We start from the raw sequence: 13,419 nt of genomic DNA, 5'->3' as shown, positions 1-13,419 counted from the left end.
AGGTGCCAACATCAGATTGGTAAAGGCTGGACAAGAGGGATGCATACTTACTTTCAGCTTAAGATAGATTGTTCTGGCTAGAAAGGCTGTGTACTTAACTGCTAGTTTGTTTAAGGAGCCCTGTAAGTACTTACACAGCTAAACAAGCTTCTGCGATTATGAAATCCTAGGGGGATGACTTTGAAGAAGAGGCCAGCTGCTTGGATGAACAGCCAGGCTCATTAAGATTCACAAACCTTGTCCATCCTCACTATCATGGCATCTTACCTGTCCTAGTGCCAACCAGATATAGCCACTGGGAAGGAAGCAGTTAGTGAATCTGGGGGTTTTCACTGAGGATTGGTAAGCATGAAGATTCAATAGTGGAGTGGAGGGAAAGCACCATTTCCATGAAGGGTGGAGAAACAACCATTCTTGGCTGATGAGGGATCCAGATCACAGGGGTTCACTCTTCAAAAGCATGATACAGCATTGGTCTCATGTACAGGCAGTGGAAAAAATTTCTGTGAATCTGGTTCACATTATGTTGAAGTGGGAGGAGTCCACTACACAGATCTGCAACACTTTGTAGGAAGTTTCTCAATGCGCAGGACACGCTGGAGAGAAAGGCAGTCTGTGAGATTTCTGCAGCAACAAGATGCCTGGGTTTCCAAGGCTTGATTGGAACTTATACAGTCTCTAATGACACTGACCAGGAGGATTCTTAAGTCTGAAGTTGCTGACTCTCATAATAGTTACAATGTGTATCTCCATTGCCAGCTCCTGAAGGAGCATCAGACCTAGGCCCAGTTCCCCTTTACAATTCAGGAGAATGGAAATTAGAGGTGGGCCTTTCACAGACAGCGGCTTCACTGAGATGAGAGTCACCTTAGTTCTCGAGGGGCCAGACAAATCTTTCCAGCTATGCACCTCTCAACCTCACATCACTCAAACAGCAGTTCACAGAAGAAGTAGATTAGGAGTTAGGGTAAGTAAACCGGCCAGCACATAAAGCAGACATGGTGGCAACAAATAGTTGCAGTTAGAATGTAAGAAATTATTATAAAGTTTTGATGAATTTTGTTATGGAAGATAAAAATCAATTGACCACTAAGACTTCAGTGTTAATATCTCTGGATGTTTGCAAATTCGTGACATGCATGACAGAGGGTGAATTATTTCTCTGACTATATTGCTCCACCTCCTCTCCTTCTTGAGCTTCTTACTCCTGCTGCGGGAAATGGAAGCTCTTCTCCTTTTTCCTTTATCATTATCCTCTTCAGCTTCAGGAAATACTAATCCTTACTGTATGGTAATATTATGCAGAATGCTGAAAGCGACAATGGTTCTGGACTGTACTAAAATTCTGCACCAGATTTATGCAGGCACGGAAAATTAAACTTCTAAATGTCTATTGTCAGCTTTATTAAAATTCTTGTAGTCCTATGGACCTTACTAGATTTGTTCTCCACCTCTGCTCCGCCCCGACTCTGTAGATGCTTTCTGGGGGCCATAAAGTATGACTGCAGGGGATACCCCAGACCACCTTTGGACTGGTGTCACCAAGCTTGGTAGGTTAGATCATCACAAGATGAGTATAATTTTAGCTGCCTAGGTAGTCGGCATTATGTGTGCAATTAAGTGCCTTGACATCGCATGCTAGCTAAACACATAATGAAAGCAAATCCTTCCTATTAATAAAGTGAGGGAGTTGTGGTTTTCAATGCCACATATTTTTTATCTGTTGTTTCTTGTACCTGAGGGGACCCAGCCAATCTGACTGAACGGCTCACTCTCAGTTTTGGAGCTGCTATGGGGGAGGTAATGAACTATGAGACCCGCCTGACTAGACCATCAGTGACAAAAAAAAAATCAACTGAGGCTGCCTAGAATGGCCCAATGGCATTAAAATTTATGACAGTGGCCAATTTTCATTGCTACAGACAATACTCTTCCACTAGCGGAAGTGGGCATCTGATCTTCAGCAGAGGGGGAAGTGAAGTGCCAACTTTGGAGGCACAGGCAGGCAGATAAATCTGAATAAGACCTATTAAGTCTGTAAATCATTTGCAGTGAGTATTGGCATTTAGAAAAGAAATATCCTCTGTCTTGCCTCACTTTAAATGCCCCCTAGCCAGCTTCTCCCAGATGTTCCTCCTCATAGAATCATAGGGCTGGATTTTACCAGCCCCTCAGCGTCGTGGATCATGGTGGGGAGGCCCATAAAATGCTTGCAGGAGTGGCCTGTCACAACCCACAACGCTGAGAAGGCCCTGCTGGATATTAGCGGTGGCAGTAAGGTGTCAATGCAGCCCCCACCTCCGCCAAGCGGCGGGGCCTTCATTAAAATATTGAAATGAGGTCAATTAAAATGCAGATGAACTTGCGTGCCGCTGCCGGTCGTCCCACACCAATTTTACGGCCACCAGCCGCAACTCGGCACCTTTTGGAACTCCCGAGTTGAGACACTGGTGGGGAAGGGGGAGGAGTCAAATTATCAGGGCAGGAAGTGAAGTGGGGGCGGGGGGAAGCAGGAAAAACAATAATCATTGGCCATGGGGATGGTGGAAAGGGGTTGAAGGGTTAATGTGGTGAGGTTGGGGGTGGGGGGAAGTTTGTGCTGGGTGTAAATACATTTCAATCACATCAGACAATAAAATCATCATTGTGGGGGTTGGGATGTTTTAATGTTTTATTTGAATGAAAAGTGTTGTGACAGCGCTTTAAACATTTGAATTTACCTGAAGGGCTTGAAGCCCTTTAAAAATGCCGTGCCGGCACTTGCGCAGTGGTGCCGGACACCGTTGCCGGGGTCGCGGCTGCTCAGTGCGGGCAGGCCACCGACTTCAAAGTCGCGGCAGCACACTAATAGAATTCAGCCCATAGAGTTCAGAAGCTTCTATCAGCTCTTTGGAAGAGCTATCCAGTTCGTACCACTTCCCTGCTCTTTCCCCATAGCCCTGCAAATTTTTTTGACCCCCTTCAGGTATTTATCCAATTTCTTTTGAAAGTTATTATTGAATTTGTTCCTCCACCCTTTCAGACATTGCATTCCAGATTATAAGAACTTGCTGCGTAAACATCCTTTTCCCTCATATCACCTTTGGTTCTTTTACCAATTACCTTAAATCGGTGTCCTCTGGTTACAGATCCTCCAGCACTGGAAACTGTTTCTCCTTATTGTTTCAAGCCCAATTATGATTTTAAACATCTTTATTAAATCTCCCCTTAACCATCTCTGCTCTAAGGAGAACAACCCCACTTCACGTAACTGAAGTCTTTCATCCCTGGCACCATTCTAGTAAACCTCCTCTGAAATCCCTCTAAGGTCTTGACCAGAATTGGCCAGTTCTCCAGCTGCGAGCCGAACCAGTGTGTTACAACTTCCTTTTTTATTTAGTTATTTTATTTTAGGTTTTTCAGTTTGTTTAGTTTGTTTCCACTGTTTTGTTTTTTTAAATGTGTTTTTTTATGTTTGTGCTTGGAGTGCTCTGTGTTTTACACTCATGCACACCCTCTCTGTACTAACGCTTTGTCTTTCAGCACACCATTAACATACCGTTCACCTTTTTTATTTTTATTTAGAGATACAGCACTGAAACAGGCCCTTCGGCCCACCGAGTCTGTGCCAACCATCAACCACCCATTTATACTAATCCTACACTAATCCCATATTCCTATCACATCCCCACCTGTCCCTATATTCTCCTACCACCTACCTATACTAGGGGCAATTTATAATGGCCAATTTACCTATCAACCTGCAAGTCTTTTGGTGGTGGGAGGAAACCGGAGTACCCGGCGAAAACCCACGCAGACACAGGGAGAACTTGCAAACTCCACACAGGCAGTACCCAGAACTGAACCCGGGTCACTGGAGCTGTGAGGCTGCGGCGCTAACCACTGCGCCACTGTGCCGCCCATAACCTTCTGATCAGTTATTCTCTGTGACCCTATCCTATCAACACCTTCACCTTTGTTACCTCTTGCCCCACCCCTGCTTTACTTGCTTAAAACCTTTTACATTTCTAATATTTGTCAGTTCTGAAGAAGGGTCTCTGACCTGAAACGTTAACTCTGCTTCTCTCTGCACAGATGCTGCCAGACCTGCTGAGTATTTCCAGCATTTCTTGTTTTTATTTCAGATTTCCAGCATCTGCAGTATTTTGCTTTTATATTATTGTTATAACTTCCTTCAGTACTCTACACCTTTATTTAAAAAGACATACATGATCCATCGCTTTATAACTGCCTTCTCAACTTATTCTGCCACCTTCAAAGGCTTGCGTACGTACCCACCCAGGTCTCTCTGTTCCTGCAACCCCTTGGAAACAGTACCATTTACTTTAATAATAATAAAATAAAAACAAGAAATGCTGGAACCACTCAGCAGCTCTGGCAGCATCTGTGGAAAGAGAAGCAGAGTTAACGTTTCGGGTCAGTGACCCTTCATTGGAACCATTTACTTTACATTGCCTCTCCTCAATCTTCCTATCAAAATGAATCACTTCACATTTCTCTGCATTAAATTTCATCTGCCATGTGTCTGCCCATTTCACCAATCTATTTCATCTTGAAGTCTGTTACCATCCTTCTCACTGTTTACTACATTTCTGAATTATGTGTCATCTGCAAACTTGGAAGTTATGCTCAGTATACCCAAATACAGGTCATTTATATATAGGAGCAGTGATACCCTTGGGGACACCATAACACACTTCCCTCTAGTCTGAAAAACAATTGTTCACTACTACTCTCTACTTTCTGTGCCTTGGCCAATTTCATATCCATACAGCCATCCATGGGCTTCATTTTTTCTAACAAGTCTATTATGTTGTACACATACACAACATCAACACCACTTCCCTCATCAACCATCTTCATAGTACAGGAATAGAGGGATTCCAACTGGGATATCTATTTCCCCAGTCCAGGAAGTACCCACAAAAACTATTAAGACTATTTTCAGAGAAGTTCAAAACCAGGAACCAACTGAAAATCGGTTCTGCATCAGTCAAAAAAATCTAAAATAGCCTCCCCATTCCCTCAGGGATATGGTTGTGTTGCTCATACAGTCACTTACGTGGAACAAGATTCTCAGAGGGCAGGTTTTCAGCAGTAAATGGGGGAAATTGCACAGAGGCCTAGGCCAGGGTCATCTGCCCTTATTTACATGTGATAGGGCTGGCAGGTGTTGCAGATTGATGATTTTTAAGGAGGAGAATTTTTGCTTAACTTTTTTCAGGGTGGTTTTGTGGCAGTAGACCATATCACCTAATTCTGCTCCTTTAACACCCAACACCACCTGAAATCAGGCTAACAACAAATATTCATTACAGGCCCGCTGACCCCCACAGCTACCTCAAATACACTTCCTCACACCCTGCTTCCTGTAAGGATTCCATTCCATTTTACTAGTTTCTCCATTGCATCTGTTCTGATGATGCAATCTTCCTTTGTTGTCCTTTTCCTCAACCGAGGATTCCCCCCCACCACCCCACTGTGCTTGGCAGGGCCCTCGACTGTGTAAGACCCATTTCCCGCACCTCTGCTCTCATCCATTCCCCTCCCTCACAGAACCACAATAGAGTTCCTCTTGTCCTCACCTTCCATCCTACCTGCCTCCATATTCTGCGGATCATCCTCCGCCATTTCCATCACCTCCAGCGTGATGCCACCAACAAAGACATCTTCCCCTCACCTCCCTTCAGCATTCCAAAGGGACCGCTCTCTCCGTGACATCCTGGTCCACTCCTCAATCACCCTCAACACCCTTCCCCTTCCCTCAGCACCATTCCATGCAAGCGCAGGGGATGCAACACCTGCCCTTTTGCCTCCACTCTCCTCACCATCCAAGGACCCAAACACTCACTTCCAGGTGAAGCAGCGATTTACTTGTACTTCTTTCAATTTAGTATACTGTATTCATGTGTGTCCTGGCCTGTCGGAAGACCTTACACAAATCAACGATTCTCGGAAGACCGCCATCATTAACAACGAGCTCAGTAGACTCAATGTGGACATTGCAGCACTTCAGGAGACTCGCCTCCCCGCGAGTGGCTCTCTAGCAGAGCAAGACTACACCTTCTTCTGGCAGGGCAGGGATCCTGAAGAACCAAGACAGCATGGAGTGGGCTTCGCCATCAGAAACTCCTTGCTCAGCATGATAGAGCCTCCCTCAAATGGCTCGGAACGCATACTGTCCATCCGACTGCTCACCACCTCTGGTCCAGTACACCTACTCAGCATCTATGCTCCAACACTCTGTTCCGCACCTGAAGCTAAAGACCAGTTCTATGAACAACTCCATAACATCATTAGCAGCATCCCCAACACCGAACACCTATTCCTGCTGGGGGACTTTAATGCCAGGGTTGGGGCCGACCATGACTCATGGCCCTCCTGCCTTGGGCGCTATGGCGTTGGAAGGATGAATGAGAACGGGCAGAGACTGCTTGAGTTGTGTACCTATCATAACCTCTGCATCACCAACTCGTTCTTTCACACTAAACCCTGTCACCAGGTTTCATGGAGGCACCCAAGATCACGTCGTTGGCACCAGCTAGACCTCATTGTCACAAGGCGAGCCGCCTTAAACAGTGTTCAAATCACACGCAGCTTCCACAGTGCGGACTGCGACACCGACCACTCCCTGGTGTGCAGCAAGGTTAGACTCAGACCAAAGAAGTTGCATCATTCCAAGCAGAAGGGCCACCCGCGCATCAACACGAGCAGAATTTCTCACCCACAGCTGTTACAAAAATTTCTAAATTCACTTGTAACAGCCCTTCAAAACACTCCCACAGGGGATGCTGAGACCAAGTGGGCCCACATCAGAGACGCCATCTATGAGTCAGCTTTGACCACCTACGGCAAAAGTGCGAAGAGAAATGCAGACTGGTTTCAATCTCATAATGAAGAGCTGGAACCTGTCATAGCCGCTAAGCGCATTGCACTTTTGAACTACAAGAAAGCCCCCAGCGATTTAACATCCGCAGCACTTAAAGCAGCCAGAAGTACTGCACAAAGAACAGCTAGGCGTTGCGCAAACGACTACTGGCAACACCTATGCAGTCATATTCAGCTGGCCTCAGACACCGGAAACATCAGAGGAATGTATGATGGCATGAAGAGAGCTCTTGGGCCAACCATCAAGAAGATCACCCCCCTCAAATCTAAATCGGGGGACATAATCACTGACCAACGCAAACAGATGGACCGCTGGGTTGAGCACTACCTAGAACTGTACTCCAGGGAGAATGCTGTCACTGAGACTGCCCTCAATGCAGCCCAGCCTCTACCAGTCATGGATGAGCTGGACATACAGCCAACCAAATCGGAACTCAGTGATGCCATTGATTCCCTAGCCAGCGGAAAAGCCCCTGGGAAGGACAGCATTACCCCTGAAATAATCAAGAGTGCCAAGCCTGCTATACTCTCAGCACTACATGAACTGCTATGCCTGTGCTGGGACGAGGGAGCAGTACCCCAGGACATGCGCGATGCCAACATCATCACCCTCTATAAAAACAAAGGTGACCGCGGTGACTGCAACAACTACCGTGGAATCTCCCTGCTCAGCATAGTGGGGAAAGTCTTTGCTCGAGTCGCTCTGAACAGGCTCCAGAAGCTGGCCGAGCGCGTCTACCCTGAGGCACAGTGTGGCTTTCGTGCAGAGAGATCGACTATTGACATGCTGTTCTCCCTTCGTCAGATACAGGAGAAATGCCGTGAACAACAGATGCCCCTCTACATTGCTTTCATTGATCTCACCAAAGCCTTTGACCTCGTCAGCAGACGTGGTCTCTTCAGACTACTAGAAAAGATCGGATGTCCACCAAAGCTACTAAGTATCATCACCTCATTCCATGACAATATGAAAGGCACAATTCAACATGGTGGCTCCTCATCAGAGCCCTTTCCTATCCTGAGTGGTGTGAAACAGGGCTGTGTTCTCGCACCCACACTTTTTGGGATTTTCTTCTCCCTGCTGCTTTCACATGCGTTCAAATCCTCTGAAGAAGGAATTTTCCTCCACACAAGATCAGGGGGCAGGTTGTTCAACCTTGCCCGTCTAAGAGCGAAGTCCAAAGTACAGAAAGTCCTCATCAGAGAACTCCTCTTTGCTGACGATGCTGCTTTAACATCTCACACTGAAGAATGCCTGCAGAGTCTCATCGACAGGTTTGCGTCTGCCTGCAATGAATTTGGCCTAACCATCAGCCTCAAGAAAACGAACATCATGGGGCAGGATGTCAGAAATGCTCCATCCATCAATATTGGCGACCACGCTCTGGAAGTGGTTCAAGAGTTCACCTACCTAGGCTCAACTATCACCAGTAACCTGTCTCTAGATGCAGAAATCAACAAGCGCATGGGTAAGGCTTCCACTGCTATGTTCAGACTGGCCAAGAGAGTGTGGGAAAATGGCGCACTGACACGGAACACAAAAGTCCGAGTGTATCAGGCCTGTGTCCTCAGTACCTTGCTCTACGGCAGCGAGGCCTGGACAACGTATGCCAGCCAAGAGCGACGTCTCAATTCATTCCATCTTCGCTGCCTTCGGAGAATACTTGGCATCAGGTGGCAGGACTATATCTCCAACACAGAAGTCCTTGAAGCGGCCAACATCCCCAGCTTATACACACTACTGAGTCAGCGGCGCTTGAGATGGCTTGGCCATGTGAGCCGCATGGAAGATGGCAGGATCCCCAAAGACACATTGTACAGCGAGCTCGCCACTGGTATCAGACCCACCGGCCGTCCATGTCTCCGTTATAAAGACGTCTGCAAACGCGACATGAAATCGTGTGACATTGATCACAAGTCGTGGGAGTCAGTTGCCAGCATTCGCCAGAGCTGGCGGGCAGCCATAAAGACAGGGCTAAATTGTGGCGAGTCGAAGAGACTTAGTAGTTGGCAGGAAAAAAGACAGAGGCGCAAGGGGAGAGCCAACTGTGCAACAGCCCCAACAAACAAATTTCTCTGCAGCACCTGTGGAAGAGCCTGTCACTCCAGAATTGGCCTTTATAGCCACTCCAGGCGCTGCTTCACAAACCACTGACCACCTCCAGGCGCGTATCCATTGTCTCTCGAGATAAGGAGGCCCAAAAGAAATTCACTGCTCACAATGCGGTCTCCTCTACATTGGGGAGACCAAATGCAGTTCGCCTGACCGCTTTGCAGAACACCTCCATTCAGTCTGCAAGCATGACCCCAAGCTTCTGATGGCCTGCCATTTTAATTCACCACCTTGCTCTCACGCTGACCTCTCTGTTCTCAGCCTCCTGCAGTGTTTCAATGAAGCTCAATGCAAGCTTGAGGATCAACACCTCACCTTCCAATTAGGCACTTTACAGCCTTCCGGACTCAATATGGAGTTCAACATTTCAAACATAATCTCTGCCCCTATTTTGTTTCCTTTTCTTTGCATGTTTTGATCTTAATTTTGTTTTTCTCTTGGTTTTGCTTTCAGATGGCAGCTGTTCATTATTCTACCATTCACACCTCCTCTGGTCACATCTTTTGTTTCTTTACGTGTCCCATTACCACTCCCTTTGGTTTTGCCCCATCAACTCTTGTCGTCTAATGGCTCCCATCTTCCGTCCTATCAGAGACCTTCCCTTTTGTTCTTTTTCCACCCTCCCTCATTTGACCTATTTAAAACCTATTACATTACTAACTGTTCTCAATTCTGATGAAAGGTAAACATTAACATTGTTTCTGTCTCCACAGATGCTGGCAGAGCTATTGAGTATTTCCAGCATTTACTGTTTTTATTTCAAACTTCCAGCATCTGTAGCATTTTGCTGATGGACCACTTGGCCATGTGAGCCGCATGGAAGATGGCAGGATCCCCAAAGACACATTGTACAGCGGGCCCGCCACTGGTATCAGACCCACCGGCCGTCCATGTCTCCGCTTTAAAGACATCTGCAAACGCGACATGAAATCCTGTGATATTGATCATAAATCGTGGGAGTCAGTTGCCAGCGTTCGCCAGGGCTGGCGGGCAGCCATAAAGACGGGGCTAAAGTGTGGCGAGGCGAAGAGACTTAGCAGTTGGCAGGAAAAAAGACAGAGGCGCAAGGGGAGAGCCAACTGTGCAACAGCCCCGACAAATAAATTTCTCTGCAGCACCTGTGGAAGAGCCTGTCACTCTAGAATTGGCCTTTATAGCCACTCCAGGCGCTGCTTCGCAAACCACTGACCACCTCCAGGCACTTATCCATTGTCTCTCGAGATAAGGAGGCCAAAGAAGAAGACCACCTGAAAACAGATGGTTTAAAAGGAGGCAAATCCAGCCCACCAGAACTCCTTTCTGCTTTTATTTCAGTCTGTCTGGGTGGTTCCACTCCCTTTAGATTAAACCCCTCCCTTTCCAGTGCATTCATAATATAACTGTAGCCAAGTGGGACGTGTCAGTTTGAAATAAAAACTGGAAATACACAGCAGGTCTAGCAGCATCAGTGGAGAGAGAAACAGAGTTAACGTTTCAGGTCAGTGACCCTTCATCAGAACTGGCAAAGGTTAAAATGTAATAAATTTTGAGCAAATGAAAGGGGGAAAGCTGTGTGATAGGGCAGAGGGCAGGAGAGATTAAATGACAAAGATGTCATGGAATTAAAAGCAAAGGGAGTGGTAATAGTCATAGTAAAAGACAAAGAATTTGTTTAGATAGAGTGTTAACGGCAGGATAATGAACAGCTCTGTCTGAAAGCAAAAACATGAAAAACAAGTTTGAGATTGGTACATGGTAAAAAAAAATCAAAATGGTGGTCATGTTCTGAAATTGTTGAACATAATGTTTTCCAGAGGGCTGTAAAGTGCCTAATCGGAAGATGAGATGCTGTGTTGATGTCCACTGGAACACTGCGGCAGGCCAAAGACAGAAATGTGGGCATGACAACAAGGTGGTGAATTGAAATGGCAAGCAACAGGAAGCTCGGGGTCATGCTTGCAGACTGTTCTGCAAAGCGGTCAGGCAATCTGCATTTGATCTCCCCAATGTAGAGGAGACTGCATTGCCAGCAGCGAATACAGAACACTAAAGTGTAAGAAGTACAAGGAAATCGCTGCTTCACCTGGAAGGAGTGTTTGGGGCCTCAGATAGTGAGGAGAGAGAAGGGAAAAGGGCAGGTATTACACCTCCTGTGATTACATGCAAAGGTGCCGTGGGAACGGGATGAGGTGTTGGGGTTGATGAAGGAGTCGACCAGGGTGTTGTGGAGGGAACGATCCCTTCAGAATGCTGACAGGGGAAGGGAAGGGAAGATGCGTTTGGTAGTGGCATCACGCTGGAGGTGCCGGAAATGGCGGAGGATGATCCTTTGGATATGGAGGCTGGTGGGGTGGAAAGTGAGGACAAGGGGAATCCTGTCCCTGTTCTGGGAGGGAGGGGAAGGGGTGAGGGTAGAGGTGCGGGAAATGGGTCAGACACAGTAGAGGGCCCTGTAAACACTGAGGGGGAGGGGGGAATCCTGCTGCCAGTGTATTTGCAGCACTTTGTTTTTATTTCAGATTTCCAGCATCCATATTATTTCGCTTTTATTTAAGTATCAGCTTGAGTCAGGTATTCTACAAAAACTTAAGAGACCAAGAATTGCAAACTACTGTAACTTACTTTCCAAACCTCATGAAGTTCACTCCGACTAAATTCTCTCCGAACTATCGGTCCTCTACTTCCCTAAACCTTTTAAACACTTGGGGTTCCCCTCCGCCTCCGCCTCGAGGGATTCCCCAAAGTTCCAGTGCCTGCTCCAGCTTCGTATTTATTGAAGCCTCGCACAGAACAATATTGGAGGTTTTCTCACTGTCTAAATAATGGCACAACCAGGTCTGTCACAGTCGCTGCGACCTTGCGTTTTAGTTGCAATCGAGAATAATGAAAGGAAATAAAGATAACAGTGTTACGCTGTGGCCCATGCAATAGCGCGGCCTTTCCTTTTACACAGTAAACACTTGACCAACACAAGAGCCGTTTGAGAAAATGAAGGGTTTGGGTTGTGTGTGTGAGAGAGATACCACTGTATATAATGCAAGTCTGACACCAACGAGACAGGGGAGGAAAATTATCGCCATGATATTATTGAACAGGTCCAAAATCAGATTACAACTTGTTTTCTGACTGACACATTGCTTTTGATAATTTGGTATTCCAACGTAAACTGCAAATACTGACCACTGCCCTTAAACAGTTAACAGTAAACAGTTACCCCAGTAAAATTCACCTCAAAATAGAGAAACCAGCGCATAGGACAGTTCAGACCATAAAGACAGACCAACTCGAACCGAAGGTTTGGTAAACTGCAAACTGCGTTCCAAAATTTCTCAATCCCCTCCCTCCGCCCAGCAACATTAAAATATCTTTACTAATAAACAATTTTACATCCAAAACATTATATATTTCAAAAATTCTTACTTATAACAAAATCTTGTAAACCTTTGAAACAAAAGTATTTGGCACTGTACTGTAAATTCATTTACTTTCAGTAGTTTATGTCGTGCAAGTTTTAAAAGATAGAATTTGTATATGTCAAATATATTCTTGTATACATGAAGTACATCGGAGTCAAACATTTAATTTGTAATATATTCTCTACACATATAAAGCCACGGAAAAGGAGCCAAGGTCCTTTGGGCCATCGGTGACCACTATCTCTGTTATGATATCTTTGAGCACTAGAAGAATATTTAAAATACAGAAAGTTGCAGTAATTTACCTTTTCCCAAAACAAAGCAGAATGTACGTTCCGTTTCTCCGCCCCGCTCAAATCCATCAGTTCGGCATCTTCGTTCTTCCGTTTTCAGACTCTTGCAAGAAAACAAAAGGAAAAAGTCGTGTCTAAAAACTTCAACTGTGAGTTATAAGAAGCGAATAATGCTTCCCCAAAAGAGGCGATCATCGTCTGGGTGTATATAGAAGTGACAGCCAAAGAACATCGATTAAACACACACACAAAAGTGACCCACAGAATTCAACAGAATCGATCAAAGACGGAAGAAAGCTGATTCCATACTCTGCAGCACCCGCCCTCCGTTATGATACAGAGAGGAGTTGGACTCTTGTTTAAAACCTTCAGCTCCTCCTCGTTTTCTCACGTAAGCAGTTACGTGCTGACGATCACGACAAGAACACCAGCTCCAAACTGCGATCCATTTTGTGAGATGAGAAAGAAGTTGTTTTGGGGGAGCTGCAGCGAGTTATATTTTAATTCTTTTTGCTGGATAATTCCCAGCCATCAACAAATAATAAAATACAAGAGTCTGAATAATTAATTATAGGCGCCGTGGCTGGAATGTGGTATAGTTACTATCTACTAATCCAAAACACCCTTTAATTACAGATCTTGGTTTCAGTGAGCGTGGCTGATTTTGGGTTAGGTCTGGGTCAGTGAAACTTTTTTTTCCCGTTACACTGTAAAAGAAAATTCTACCCAA

At 45.8% G+C, this 13,419-nt stretch overlaps 1 protein-coding gene across 2 annotated transcripts in view; it reads right to left on the bottom strand.

Annotated features, from left to right (window-relative positions):
- ccni2 (cyclin I family, member 2) overlaps nt 1-13,061 on the bottom strand; it is a 36,402-nt gene extending 23,341 nt beyond the window's left edge. Inside the window, exons 1-2 of one of the 2 annotated variants that reach the window (XM_068043836.1) lie at nt 12,999-13,061; nt 12,702-12,792 (exon numbers count right to left, since the gene is read on the bottom strand). The gene's annotated coding sequence lies outside the window, so the exon portion shown is untranslated. Of the gene's footprint in view, nt 1-12,701; nt 12,793-12,951 lie in introns of both variants that reach the window. The other variant, XM_068043835.1, reaches the window with a different exon arrangement.
- Nucleotides 13,062-13,419: the final 358 nt, after the last annotated feature.

The sequence above is a fragment of the Heterodontus francisci genome, chromosome 12 (genome assembly GCF_036365525.1).
Source record: "Heterodontus francisci isolate sHetFra1 chromosome 12, sHetFra1.hap1, whole genome shotgun sequence".
Taxonomy (NCBI): domain Eukaryota; kingdom Metazoa; phylum Chordata; class Chondrichthyes; order Heterodontiformes; family Heterodontidae; genus Heterodontus; species Heterodontus francisci.
The sequence above is the reverse complement of the archived record's forward strand: the minus strand, read 5'-3'. Positions and strand labels throughout refer to the sequence as shown.